Source organism: Sciurus carolinensis, chromosome 18, assembly GCF_902686445.1.
Source record: "Sciurus carolinensis chromosome 18, mSciCar1.2, whole genome shotgun sequence".
NCBI classification, from domain to species: domain Eukaryota; kingdom Metazoa; phylum Chordata; class Mammalia; order Rodentia; family Sciuridae; genus Sciurus; species Sciurus carolinensis.
Window position 1 is genome coordinate 5,638,478 of NC_062230.1, and position 14,796 is coordinate 5,653,273.

A 14,796-nucleotide genomic window follows, 5' to 3' on the forward strand; every position below is an offset into this window, starting at 1 on the left:
TGTCAAACACAGGAACAGACAACGCACCCAAAGGAAGCACATTCCTGCGAATCATCGACCTGATGACAGACTTGATTTCCACAATATAGAAAGAATGCCTACAAACCAACGAGAAACACAACCCGATCTGAGAACGGGCAAGGACCTGGGAAGACACTTCTCCCGAGGACAGGTACAAATGGCCGGTGAGCACGTGAAGGGATGCTTGCCTCACTGGACCGCACAGAAGTGCCACTCAGGATCACAAAGAGAGGCCACTTCACAGCCATGGGGATGACTATGGAGAAAGAAGGGGAAAAAAAGGAAAAGGATTAGTATTGTGGTGGATGTGAGGAGACCAGAGCCCTGAGCGCTGCTGGTGGGAATGTGGGATGGTACAACTGACTGTCCCTTGAGTTGCCCAGGCCTGTGGCTCTCACCTGTAATCCTGGTGGCTTGGGAAGCTGAGGCAGGAGGATGGCAGTTCAAAGCCAGCCTCAGCAACTTAGCGAGGCACAAAGCAACTCAGCGAGATCCTGTCTCTAAATAAAGTCTAAAAAAGGGCTGGGGATGTGGCTCAGTGGTTGAGGGTCCCTGGGTTCAATTCCTAGTACCAAAAAAAAAAAAAAAAGCAAGCAAGTAGCCAGACGCAGCAGCCCACGGACTCCGATTCCACTTACAGGAAATATCCAGAAGGCAAATACAGAGGCAGAGAGTGGGTGAGTAGTGTTGGGGGCCTGGGAGAGAGGGGATGGGGGACGATGATGTTCTAGAGTTGGATAAGGTGATGGCTGCACAGCTTTGTGACCATGCTGGAACATTCCACAGACTCATACATCTTACAGGAATAAAATTCACGGTATGTGTGCTACATGGCGATTTCTCTTTTTTGTTTTTAATTGACGGCAGGAGGAAAGGACTGGAGCTCCCTGCCCCAGGACCCTGGGACGAGGCCAGGTGGTGAAGACACGGGAGGAGCAGGAGGAGCGGGAGGAGCGGGAGGAGCGGGGGTCACTCCACAGTGGGGCCTTGGTTTTCCCGGTGGAGGAGGAGGCACGTCCCTGGGCCTGGAGAGGCTGCAGTGGCTGCAGGGAAGGGGACTGAGGTGCAGCCAGGAGGGCTGGTGACGCAGGAGGGGCTGGCGATTCTGAGGTTGCCACGCACCTTGGTGAGCTGAGGAGCGGCAGTCGCACGGGCTCAGGGGCCTGAGTGAGGCTCTTTGTGGCTGGGAACACTGTGCTATTGACGCCGCCCCTCCGCAGGCCTCACTCCCAGAGGCCAGGCGGGGGCTGAGCACCCTCTGTGGCCCCTGGAGGGGCCACGCAGGTGAGGGCGGGTGGAGGCGCAGCCCGAGGAGGGGCACGCAGGTCAGGGTCCACAGGGGGCCCTTCTAGACCCACCCAGGGGCCTTGCCACCTGGGGGTGGGGCTCGAATTGGATGGGGGCCACAGGTGAGGTGGCCGACTGGCTTGGGACCCCTGAACTCCCGGTCCACTCTGACTTTTCCAACTGCTCACAACCAAGCTTCAAACCCTCCTTGCACGTCCAGGGGTCCCAGGGCCCCCCAACACCCATGGTGTGTCTGTCAATGCCAGAGTGATCCACCATTGGGCCTGAAGTTCACGGTCAGGGAGGAGGGAGGTGGCCCTGTCACAAGTGTCGAAAGGTCAGAAAGCCTGGCGTCCTGCCAGGTGCCCTCTAGGTACTCCCTGGGCGGGAAGGTCCCCAGGACTGCAGACGGCAGGCTCGCCAGGGTCCACAGCCCCTGCTGCCTTGGTGGGACACTGTCCCTGCCTGCCCTGGCCTTCCAGGGGACGCTGCGCCCTTGGCCCACACTGAACTCATGATCACCGGGTTTCCCCTTTTCTTTTGTCATCAAGGGTCCTCGGACCACATTTCCTGGGCGTGGCAGACAGCGCAGACCTCGGTCCAAGCCACCTTCTGCATTATCAGAGTGAAATGTGTCTCAGCAATGGAGATTCCGGGTCACTTAAAATACTGTACCTACCCCGGAGGAGAGCGCGGCCTTCTGGCTGGGCCTGCCACAGTGGCTCAGGGACCTTGTGCAGTGGCTGGGAGGCAGAGGCCACTGGAGGGGCCAGGCCTTCTGACTGCACGGGGGAAACTACGGCTGCTGGAGCTTCTGCAGGACTTTTGGGGGGGCAGGACAGGGACAGTGGAGAGAAGAGGCGACCAGAATGGTGTCCGGTGACTGAGGAGAGATGTCAGTGTGGATCCAGGCAGGGAAGGGAGATGGAGAGGAGGGCAGCACAGGCCCGCAGAGGCCAGTGGATGGGCTGAGTGGGGTGGGCAGTGATGTGCTGAGGTCACTCCATGTGGGCGGGGCCTCAGCAGGTCTGGGACACCTCCACCCACCGCCTCCCGACTTACCTCAGAGCAGTGCTAGAACCAACCCAAAGCTTAGCTTCACGAACTCAAAGACTCAATCAGCATCCATTGGGCACCACTGTGTACCTAGCACGGAGTGAGCATGCTCTGACAACCAGGGTGTCCTGCAGACGCTGGGGCGGGCCCAGGCAGAGGTAAGTTGGGGCTCCTTCTGGGATCCCCGGCCCCCCTCCCAGACTCCATCTTTCCAGAAGGCACTGTTGGTAGGAAGCCTGTCTCCAAGCGCCGCCCGTGTCTTCTGGGCTCACTTCAGAGCAGCTACAAAGTCCCTGTCACCCCAGGTTCGCTCCCTGTTTGGAGGGGGAAATCCTGGTGTGACGTCTCTACCCCCACCCAGCAGTTCTTCCTGGGTGTGGATTCAGAAAATCACATTTGTAAGAAAAGGATACATTTCTTGGCTTATTACAATAATCTCATGGGTGTGCATCTGCGGTTTCTTTTTCTAGAATGTTTGCTGCTTCGGCTGCAGACATGCAAGTACGTCACACACACACGGTGGCCCATGCCTGGGGTGGGTCTGACCGATGGCCACTGTTGGCCTCGTCACCCTGAGTTGGTCAGAGCCATTGGAGCATCAGGTACTTCCTCTCGGGAGATCATGGGCGCCTCTCTGGCTGTGGGACACTGAGCATCCTTCCAGCAGGTTCCGCCTGGGGCGAGGAGCCGTGGAGCTGTGGGAGGGCTCCAGACTCCCTGCACCTGGGCTCAGTCCTGTTTCCTGGCAGCTCTGCCTCTGCTCCGGGGTTCCCTCGGCCCCTCCCTGCCAAACCTTCCTGTCCCTGTAGCTCTGCGCTTGGTCCTGTCCACTCCGCAGGACGGGGCTGTCCGAGCTGGGTCCCCACCACCTTTGCTGAGGCCGTGTGAGCAGCTGGGCGGTGGGTGGCTGGCCTTCCCAGGTGTGGCCAAGGTGGGGACCACCAGGCCTGGCTGGGGGAAGCATAGAGCGGGTTATGTCGCCACCTATCGCCCGATTTGCTCAGTGAAAGTCAGCTGGGCCCTTGGGCCTGTGTCCACAAGGAAGGGAGCGCAAATTCTTTCTGGAAGAAAGAAATGGACAGTGGGTGAGAGGGACAAGAGGGCTCTGCCTCACGGCGGGGAGCCCAGAGCGCCAGCTGGGAGGCTACCTCAGCTCCACGGGGGTCACCTGGGGCAGGCCTGTCCTTCCCTGCATAGCCTGGAGAACGCACCACACCAGGTGCAACGGAGGCCCTGCGTGCCGCAGGAGGGCAGCGGGGAGGCCAGTCTCCTGTCCTCTGCTCCAGTCTCTTCTGCCCTCGGCGAGTGCAGGAGTGGTCGGTGGCCAACCAGCCAGGGAGCGACGCGGAGACGAGGCCTGCACCCTGGTCATCACTGGACACCACGTCATCCAGCAGGCCACAGGGAGGCTGGCTGCGGGGCGCCCACAGTGGACACGCCGCAGCGGGACAAGCACATGAAGCCCCTGGCACGCCTGCCCGTGGGACAGAGGGAACTCTAACAGGGTGAAGCAGCAGGGCCCGCTTGCCACGTGCAATGCCCCCGGTGGGGCACCCGAGGCCGCTGTGATGCCCACCTGAGTGGAGCCCGGCCAGTCCCTTTCTGGAAAGCTCAGACCCACGAGGAGCTGCGTGACCCTGGCAAGACCCAGGCAGTGTGGCCCCCTGCAGATGCGCCTTTGGGGCGAAGGGCGGGGCCAGCTGGCCTCCCTTTAGCGGGGCCTCATGCCTGCCAAGCAGCATCTGTGGGCTGAGCCTGTGGCCGGGCACCTGCCCCTCCCGGCTGGCTCCATGGCCTGTGCTGGGATCACCTGCTTTCCCCTCTGAATGTTGCTAGTGCCACGCACAGTGCTTCCCCGGGCGGCCAGAGCTGGGGTTCCTCTTCCAAGGGCCACACAGCAGGGTGGGCAGCAGCCCCGGCGTCTGTGTCCAGCCGCGGCAACAACCTGATGGAGACCCGTCTTCGTCTTTAAAAGCCAGAGTGCTCTGAGAACTGGCTTCTAAGTCCCGGGGGAGGACTTACAGGTGCTTGCTCTGCTAGCACATTCCAGGGGCGGGACGGCCGGGAGTCCACCAGGAGTCCACCGGGAGTCCACCGGGAGTCCCGAGTCCAAAAGTAAATGCTTTTGAAGGACAGGGTCCTCCAAGGGGCACCGGAGAGTGCGTCTTAGGCTTTCCGTATTTCTAAGCTGCTGGTGGGTTTCCAGCGCGCCAGCCTCACCAGGGCACTGCTCTGCCGGGGGAGCCAGTGGGCGGCATGTGCCAGTGGTCCCAGCCACAGGGGAGGCCAAGGTCGGGCTGCTTGAGCCCAGGAGCTTGAGGCCAGCCTCGGCAACAGAGTGGGACCCCGTAGCAAAGCCACAATGGAGGCCCAGGTGCAGAGACAACCACAGGACCACCTAGGATGGCCGAGCTTTTAGAAAGGCCATTTTGGCTCTATGACCAATTGAGGCCAGAGAGGCCCAGCAGGGCAGGTGGCCTTGCTAGCTGCCACCTTGCTTGGCAGAGAGGCTGGACTGAGTGTGGGTGTCAGAAAGGTGGTCTGGTCTGGGCCCTCCTGGATCTGGACTAAGGAATGCCTGATGCAGATGAGGCCAGGCCACGGTCAAAAGTGCAGATTTGAGACCTTCAGCATGGTCCCCAGGGCCTCGTGAGAAAGCCATCCCAGGGCGTCCACTGCAGCAGGGTGGAGAGGAAGTGCCAGGAGTCGCTGGGAGCCTCCTGGCAGTGCCCATCCCCGTTCTCGGGTGCAGACCGTCAGGCCCGCTCCACAAGGGTGGTTTCTGCTGGTGATGCCGGAAGATGGGACACCGCCAGGAGCCTCCAGGCTGAGGGTCCGGCCCTCCTCCCAGCACACCTGTGGTCTGGTCCTGGAGGTGCGTGTGCACGTGACCTCAGGGCAGCGTGCTTCCGGGAGACCTGGGCAGCTCACCTGCTGATGGGAATGCAGAGCTGGGGGTGACTGAGAGGGAGGGGACAGGGCCCAGGAGGGGGCGCCACGGCCCCAGGTGAGACACCAAGGCCTGCTGGGGAGCCAGGCCCAGCCAGGGAGAGGCTGAGCCCCAGGTGGCCCCACGCAGGATGAACCGGCTTTGGTTCCTCCCCCGAGGGCCTGTCAAGGGCCCCGCAAGCAGACCTGCGCTCTATCCTCAGGTGAATCCAGACTAGCCGAGGCGCCCCCTGGCCTGGCCTTGACAGATGGCTTCCCCACCCCACGCAGGCTTTGGACGGCGAGCTGCACTCGCGCCATTAATTCACTGGATCTTGCCAGAACAAGGAAGCATTTATTTATTTACAACAAAAACATTTGTAACCTAATTCTCTCTTCAAAACAGAGAACCTAACAAAACACACAAAGCGATCTCTATTTGTACTGGCCCGGGACATGGCCAGCCGGAAGGGGGCTGGGGCTGGAGCAGAGCCAAGGACTAACTCTGCTGGAAGAGACCAGAAACTGCCTTTCACGCAGCAGCAGTTTTCTACTTGTCAGTAGCTGCCGTGGACCAGGCAGGACACGCGGGCTGAGCGTGGCACCCGCGAAGTCCAGGTCGGCAGGGCAGGCCAGTCTTCAGCAGGCGCCTCCTGCCCGGCAGTGGCACTCGAGGGGTCTAGGAGTCAAACATAGTGGTTAGCAGCAGCCCAGCAGTCCTGTGACAAGCAGCCACCACGGGACACACCAGATGTCCCAGCCCAGTGGATGGCAGGGCCAGAACCAGGGCGTGGGTCAGGGACGGGCGTGGCCGATGCCAGCTGGTTGAAGGCTGGAGTCAGATGCTATCACTGCATGGCCCACTGGACGGTTCCAGAAACAGGCACCAGTGGACATGGTGGCTCTGAAATCTGGGATCAAGACACAGGACACGGGGCTCTCTTGCCTAGCATGTCTGAGGCACTGGATTTGATCCTCAGCACCACATACAAATAATTAAATAAAATAAAGGTGTTGTGTCCATTCACAACTAAGAAACAAAAAAAAAAAACAAAAAACAAAACCCCCCAGGACCTGCTCCCAGAAGATCAGGACAGCAGGACCCGAGAGGTCCTTGCGCCAGTCTCCTCATTTTGCAGCTGAGGCCCCAGGACCTGTCTGCTTTCTGCTAGGGCAGGGCTTTTAATCCAGGAGCCCTTCTCAACCGCTCCTCAGGGAGCCTTGTCCTTGACTGCTGGAGGGCTTCCAGGACAGCTGACTCTGGCCTTCCTCCTCTGTTAAGAGCCTGTGATAACTGACCCCCCAGGGCAGCCATCTGAGGGCAGGCAGCGAGAGCGCGGCACACCTGGACTGCAGCAGGCCCTGCTGCCCATGTCCCCAGCTGTGATCTCCCGGAGCCCCAGGAGTGCTGGTGCCCAGAGCTGCCCCATGGGTCCCCTCCCCTGGCAGCACTGGCGTCGGGTGAGCCGCTGTCTGGGCCCTGGTTCTGGTGCGGGGTGGGGCTGAGCCTCCCTCACTGCCCTCCGGTCGCTTCTGAGGCCAGGAGAGGAACCAGCCTGTGCTGGATCCCCCCAGCGCAGCACAGCAGCAGGTGGCCCAGGAAAGGGGGAGGGGAGGCCAGCGCTTCCTCACATTTGTTTCCATCTTTAAACACCAGGAAAGGTACCTGGGGCGCTTTTTAGCACCAAGCCACATCTGCAGTCCTTTTGAGACGGGTCCTCACTAAGTTACTGAGGCTGGTCTTGAACTTGTGCTCCCCAGCCTCCTGAAGTCTAGCATTAACAGTGCTTTCTGGTGTTAATACCATGGTACTCTGAGGGTTAAGCTCTAGTTCACACTAGGACTGTTAAATGGCTTCATGATAGTTTATAAAAACTTGCACCAGTGAGATGAAACTCCAGTACCGAAGTCGGCACCCCGGTGGCACTCTTCCTAGCGGGACAGAGATGAGCAACAAATGCACCCAGGACATGGTGCAGCCTGGCGCGGCTGCTGCTGGATATAATAACCACAAAGACGGCCTGTGAGGGATGGTTAAGTAGGCTGGGTTTTGAGTAGTCAGAAGAACCTTCCAGGCTGTAGGAACACAGGCGCAAAGGCCACAAGTTGGGGATATGATGAGGGAAAGGAAGGAAATGAAATGGGAGTGACAGCCAGGGCGATCGGGAGGACTGCCTGGCACGTGGAAGGACTTCAGGGTTTACTCTGGGTTCTCAAGGAGACTGACCCCAGCTGCTCTGTGGAGGATGGACTGCAGGGCAGGGCAGAGCAGAGTGTGGGCAGCAGTTTGGGGACAGCCTCACCAGCCCATGACAGCAGACTGGGCCGGTGCCCTGCTCCAGATTTTGAAAACTGGCAGTTTCTACTCTCTTCATCTGCAACACCTCACTTCCCATTTACTCCCCAGACCACAGACCCAAGCTGCCACATAAGTTCAACCGTGATAAGACCATTAGACAAGACATGGAGGCTACAGGTCAAGGTCCCAGCTAAGCCCAGACTTCCAGCCATCCCTGAGACCCTCCAGACCAGTTCATCTGTCAGGCAAGTACCATCCAGGAACCTCACTTAAGGTTATGTGGAATGGAACAATTGCTCACTGAGCTCTGCACAAATTCCTAACCTACAAAATTGTGAGATATAATAAAATGGTTGTTTTAAGTCACTAAATTTTGGGGTACGTAACTACATGGCAAATCAACAGAACAGGGGAAATGGAAGTATACTACGGTAAGATTTTTATGTCATGTATGAGATGGAATAACATTATGAAATTAAACTGTGTTAAGTTAAAGTAGAATATTGTAAATAAGAAAGTTGCATATTGTTAGTTCTAGAGCAACCAGTAAAAAACCCCATGATGCAAGAGAAGAAAGTAAAATGGAATACCGAAACCCAAATGATTCAATTCAAAGGAAAAAAAAGGATCAAAAGACAAATGTAAACAAAGCTGTTACAAACTTATACTCACCACATCAATACTTACACTAAATGTAAATGGTTTGACCATTTCAATTAAAAGGCAGAGATTGTCAGATAGGATTAAAAAACCCACGATGCACATATACGTTGTTTATAAGAGAAACACATTAGATGTAAACATAGGTTACAAGTAGTACGAAGGGAAAAGTCACACCATGCAAATGACAAGGGTGAAATGAAAGAGTAGCTACATTCAGATCAAAGTTTGGCTTTAGGGTCATATTTACTAGACACAGAGTACGTTACTAGAGATTAAGAAGTGTATTTTATAACAGGGCCAATTCATTAAGAAGATAACAGTAAGTCTTCACCTAATAGTGGAGCTCCCAAATACATGAAACAAAAACTAAGGGAACAGTGAAAAGTGGACAAAACCACAATTAAGAGTTGGAGATTTTAATACTCCTCTAACCTGAAAGCACAAGCAGACAAAAAATTAGTAGGAAACAGGGCTGGGGTTGTAGCTCAGGGGCAGAGCACTTGCCAGTATGTTTGATCCTCAGCACCCTTAAAAATAAATAAAAGTATCGTGTCCATCTACAACTACAAAAAAATTTTAAAAATTAAGAATATACAACATGTGAACAACTATCAACCAGCTTAACCCAACTGACATTTATAGGACTCCATAACCAACAACTGTAGAATCAAAGTTTTCAATGCACATGGAAAAATCAAGAGAAGACTGTATGTTGGTCTACACAACAAATCTCAGTAAATTCAAAAGGACTGAAATCACACAGATTACATCCTTTGACCTCAGTGGAATTAGAAAACCAGAAAATCTCAAATATTTGGAAATTAACATACCCACAAGTAACCCACAGAGAAAAAAAGAGGACATTACAAAGGGAGAGTGGATACCAGGGGGTCACAGCAACACAGTGGGAATGAACTGAAGGCCACGCAGAGCTCTGGCTCACAGAAGGACTAAGGAGATGGGGATGAAAACAGCCAGCCAGCCAGCGGACAGGCAAGGAGTGGGCTCTACAGGGACCAACATGGAGGCTGCACTGCTCTCGCCCACATTCAGGGGTTTTGACATTTTGCATCTGGATTGCTCCCCAGAGGTCCAGAGTTGGAGGCTTGGTCCCCAGCCTGTGATGCTACTGGGAGGAGGTGGAGCCTAGTGGGAGGACTCAGGCTTCTGGCGGCATGCCCCAAAGGGGACACTGGGACCCCCGCCCCTTCCTCTCTTCCTGGACTCACCATGTGCTCCCACCCGTGTGCCTGGCCATAGGTCCAAAAGCAATGGGCCAACAAGCCACTGCATGGATCTTCCCAAACTGTGAGCCAAGGACACCTCTGCTCCTTGGAAGTTTCCTACCTCAGGCTGTCTTGTTATGGTAATACAAGGCCACCCAAAAGGGATCCTATGGTATTTTAAGTCAGTAAAGGGAATGTTTTGGTACAACTGTTTAGGCATTTGAATAAAAATAAATTGTGGCTTCAAATTAAGACTCAAAGTTAAACTACTGACAACATAAAGACCTTATATAAAAATAAAATTATAAAAGTATTAGAAACAGAAGACATTTCTTGTCAGTTAAAAGGGGAAAATGCAAACAGATAACAAACGAGAAGACGCTTAGATTTACTCGTCATCTCGGACATGCAAATTAAAATACCCGAAGGGCTAAGCAGGCGGGCGCCATCAGCATCTCACCACCTGACCCCAGTGATGGCAACGGGCCTGAGGAACCAGGAAGGCCTGTGCCCCGCCCACCCGCCCGCCTGACCTGCTGGGCTCCCACTGCCCCTCCCCTTGCTTCCCAAGTCCCCCAAACTCTTCAGAGGACAAAGGGCAGATTTAGTTCCCTTTGCCTTGGTAATGAAAGGCCTTTGAGCTGAACTGAGTCCCATCGACGACCTGCTCAGGGAAAGGACTGTGGGGCTTCCGAGGAAGGCTGCTGCCCTCCTGGGGCCGCCCGCTGCAGGTGCACAGGATTTCATCCCTGCCTCGTGAAGGGTTCAAAGGCGTGACCCAACAATAAGTCAGAAAGGGGAAGTCTTGTCTTTGTGGCAAGAAGAAGGCATTTGATAATCATTCTGACAAAAGCCCTTAGAAAAAACATTTCCTTAATGTGATTTTAGAAAACAGCTCTTCTCAACCAAAGGCCAGCACCATGCTTACGGGTGTGACAAGCGGCAGCTTGCTGCAGTCACGTTAGACGGGTTACCAGAGTCGTCAGTGCTAACAGAGCGCTTCTGCAGGCACGTGCTCTGCACAAAGCAAGGAGGCAAACCGTGCAGACGGTGGGAAGGAGGCGGGCTCACCTGGCCTCCAGTGAAGAAAAGACCCAGGGGTTGTTTGGTTACAGAGAAACAAACAGGCAGTTCACAGGACACCTCGCTCCGCGAACACATGAGAAGATGCTCAGTCAGGGATGCGCCTGCTGTTAATGAGATCCCATTCCAGAGGCACCACCTGGTGACGATGACAACACAGACACGCAAGCGCTGGCAAGGCTTTGGAACGGAGAGATGGATCGGGCAAGGCCTGCGTCAGGTGGAAACACACACTGTAACCCAGGCACACAGCCTTTAAGCATCCCAGAACACTCCGGTGTGTCTATGTTGTCCCATCTACCAACCAGTCACTGCTGAAGTATTATGATGCCCTTGGAGGAAGGAGCAGGCTCAGTCACCTCTTGAAAACGAGGCAGGCAGTGCTTAGCTGCTTGTGGAGGTGAGCAACTGAGGTCACAGCAACTTGGGAGGCCGAGGCAGGAGGATGGCGAGCTCCAGGCCAGCCTGGGCAGCTGGGTGAGGCCTGGTCTCAAAAAGAGGAAGGGCTGATGGGGTAGCTCAGTGGTAAAGCACCCCTGAGTTCAAGTCCAGTACTTTAAAAAAAAAAAAAAAAAAAGGAAAAGAAAAAAGAGGTGCATGTCTTCACGTGCTTAGAAGCACCTGAAATGTATTTAAAACAATCCCAATACAAAATGCATGATTCTATTTGTGGAGAAAATTAAACATACACTCAAGGGCTGGGGTTGTGGCTCAGTGATAGAGCATTTGCTTAGCATGTGTGAGGCACTGGGTTTGATCCTTGGCACCACATAAAAATACATAAATGAAATAAAGGTATTGTGTCCACCTACAACTAACTAACTAAATAAATATATATATACATATATATTTTTTTTTTTTAAAAGAAAACATACATTCAACATTCTTGAGTATTTACCAAAAGACTTCAAAAAGGAAACATCTGAAAAATCACGGGAGCTCCATGGGGTTGGGCCGGGATTCAACATCCCTTTGTTTGTTGGTTGCTTTAAACTATAAGCATGTAGCATGTTTTGTGATTTTGATTTAAGTATCACCCAAAAACTGGAGGCGGGAGAGAGCACAGCAGCGGCTGATACTGCTAAAGACAGCTCCCAAGTTCACCCGGGGGGGCAAACAGACTGTTCCCTTCACCTCTGAAAAGCTCTGAAAATGTCCCTAAGGCAAGGTTTATTGGTTAAGTGACAAAAAGTTTCAGTCCAGTCTGCGTCCTTCCGAATGACTTTAGAATAAACCTTTGGAGCACAAAGGCTGTGGGAGAGGTGACCTCCCAGGTTTCTGCGGATGCAGGGGGCTGGCACCAGGACCCACTCATTCAATTTTCAAATCGGAACTGATAAAAAGGGAATGTGTTAGCATAAATGAGAGCGTGTCAAAGCAGGAAGCTCACGTTTCATTTTGCAAACCCAATCCACACAGCACAGAGGTGGCAATTCAGAGAAAAAAGCTGCCAGTATCCATGGCTCAAGCGAAGATGAGCCCTGAGACCTACAAAGACAATGGGAGGCAGACCAGGTGGGACGCAGATCAAGGCTGGCTGGGGACTCCGGCTGCAGAGGATAAAGCGGGCAAGCTGTGCCAGGCCTCAGGAAAGCCCAGCGAACACCAGCAGAAACCCAAGCAGCAATGTGATCGGTGTCTGCAGTAATCGCACAGAATAATGAGCAGTAATCAAAGAAGGGTGTGAAAATGTGAGAGAGATGACAGAGAAGTGATGTCACCCTGGAATCACAAGCTGGAGGCTGCAGAGCCCAGGAAGTGTAAGTCGGAAATCCAAGTACAAAGAGCTGAGGACCGGGACATGGGGAGCAGGGCTCCCTCCCACGATGGCCAGTGGCTGGAACACTTCCCTGCAGTTCTGTGACAGCCGCCCGGAGCCTAGTCAGATGTCATCTGGTGAGACACTGATGAAAGTCATGAATCCCTCTCCAAAATCTCAGAAAATGAACAAATATTTTATAAAATAAATGTGAACAAAAAACCCCACAAAATAACAAAGAAGTAGAGATTCACAGGCCCTCCCTGAGCCATGTAAGTGGACCTCTTTCCCAAAATGTCCTATGCAAATCCTGAGGCCCTGGGCATAGTCCCAACTGAGAGGGCCCATGATCCGGCCGGGCCAGTCCTGTGCTCTCATGGGACACTCTGGCCTTGGGTCGCAGTGCTCCCTGCTGGCTCCTCCTCGCCCTGCCTCCACAGCTGGCCCTGGTTCCCGGGGATCCTGCTCTGCACTGGCTGCCGGCCACAGCCCTGCAGCCTCCCCGCTGGGCCTCTGGGTCCCTCTCAGCTCAGAATGTGGTCTTCCCAGTGGCCACAGCCCTGGGAGTCAGGCAGCAGGACCCTGGGAACAGCGGACTCAGTGATTCCCTGGAGCCCACCCTGCTGGCGTCAACTGAACACTGGTCCTGCCGGGACCCTCAACCACCGCAGCTTTCCAATGTCACCCATTTCAAAACAAGTCACCACTTAAATGTGTGTCTAGTTGCCATCCCCCATTCTCTTCTCCTGGCAGGGTCTTGAGAAAGTGGTCCACAGTACTGGGCTGTGCAGGCCAGACGATGCCTCGTCACCTGGAAGCCTGTAGGGACCACAGACCTTCAGGCCATGCCTGCTGCAGGCATCCCGGGGAGATGCGGCCCAGCAGCGCCCTACACACTGCCCCAGCCGGCTCCTGCTAGTCACCTTGTCTCTGCTGCCAAGCTCACCAGCAAGACGCTATGTGGAGCCTGGGGCTCTCCCTCTGTCCTTCCCTTAGCTGCTGAGGTTCTTCAACCATTTTTGCTGCAGAGGCCCCACGGGGAGGCGGAAGGCAGTCACGGCATCAGTGTACACAGGGCTGTTTCAGGGGTTCCTGTGTCCCCGGGGCCCACTGAGCAGACCCAACTACGCCCTTGCTCCAGTCTCTCAGTGTCCATGGTGGCTCCTTCCCCGGTCCCCGGTCCCCTTTCAATCCCTTATTAGCACGCCCAGGGTGCGTCCTCGGCCTCCTGGCCTCTTCCCACCCGTGGGGACACTCGCTCTTAGAGATCATGCCGTTTTCACTCTTGGCTCCCGCCTCTCTCCAGCCAGGCCTCCTCTCTGACCCCCAGACTCATCTCCAACTGTCTGCTAGTCACCTCCACCTAGACATCTCACAGGCATTCAAGTTCAACAGGTCCAAGACCAAAAGCTGCTCTTCCAAACCTCCTTCAGTTGGCAGTAGCTCCACGGATCAGCCACCAAAACTGGAAATCTGGGGATCAGTCTTGGTTCTTCCCCCTTACACGGCCCCATCCCAACACAAACTGCATGAGTTTGCCACCTAAAACAGTCCCTGAACCCCCCCGCCCCCTGCACTGTCTGCATTCAGCATGTGAGCAGCACGTGTCGCCTGGTTCCAGCCTGCCCCTCACATATCCCCCCCTTCCTCCACCTGCCAGGGTGGGCGTGACCGTGTGGGGGGTGGTGTTCAAAGAGCATCACGGCGCATGAGGAGCTTCCTAAGCCCCTGAGCACGCTACCACACGGCATCGGGACTTAAGACTAAGGACTGTGAGGTGAGAATCAGCCTGTTGTTTCTGTAGGCCCAACTGATCTGCAGGATCCTTCTAAAGAGGGAGGCAAAGTGTCAGAGGAAGAGCCACATCAACAGAAGCAGAGGGGCTGAAGGCTGGGAGACAGACCTCGACAGAAAGCCAGGGCAACTGAGCTTTGGAGGCACCATGCCACTGACACTGAGGCCAGAGGAAGGGGCACGAGCCAAGGAATGCAGGCGACCTCTCAGGCCAGTTCTGACAGAGGCAACGGAAACACAGAGACATGCTCCACTCAGCTCCCTGCAGAGGGCAAAGGGCACTGCACAGAAAGGTCTGCTCCCTCTGTCTTTCTCTGCCTTTGTGCTCAGGCTGGGATGCTGACGGTGACAGCTGTGGCCACTGTCACTGTAACAGGGCAGACCAAGTCCCTCTCGCCTTAGGAGCATATGCCTGTCCTCTGAGGAGAGGGACTTTCTGTCCACGCTCTTCGCTCCTCTCTGCTAGGTCCGGTACCCTTCTCTAGGTGCCTGGAACTCTCAGGCTCACTCGGGTCACCTTGGCTTCTTCCTGGATCTGTGGCTGCTCTCGGGTGCAGGGGAGCATCAGCCAGCAGCCTGCAGAATGAGGACAGCTGGAACATTCTCTCCTGGACGGCCCACACCACCTGCTGGTGGTTCCCTGCTGCAGAGCCTCACTCCTTCCACTACTTACCTGGCTG

The 14,796-nt window shown here is 55.1% G+C and overlaps 1 protein-coding gene across 2 annotated transcripts in view; it reads right to left on the minus strand.

Moving 5' to 3' along the window:
• Positions 1-5,710: 5,710 nt before the first annotated feature.
• Positions 5,711-14,796, minus strand: part of Fkbp6 (FKBP prolyl isomerase family member 6 (inactive)) — a 29,925-nt gene continuing 20,839 nt past the window's right edge. For both annotated transcript variants that reach the window (XM_047533860.1, XM_047533861.1), the window contains exon 9: positions 5,711-5,971. The gene's annotated coding sequence lies outside the window, so the exon portion shown is untranslated. The remainder of the gene's footprint in view (positions 5,972-14,796) is intronic.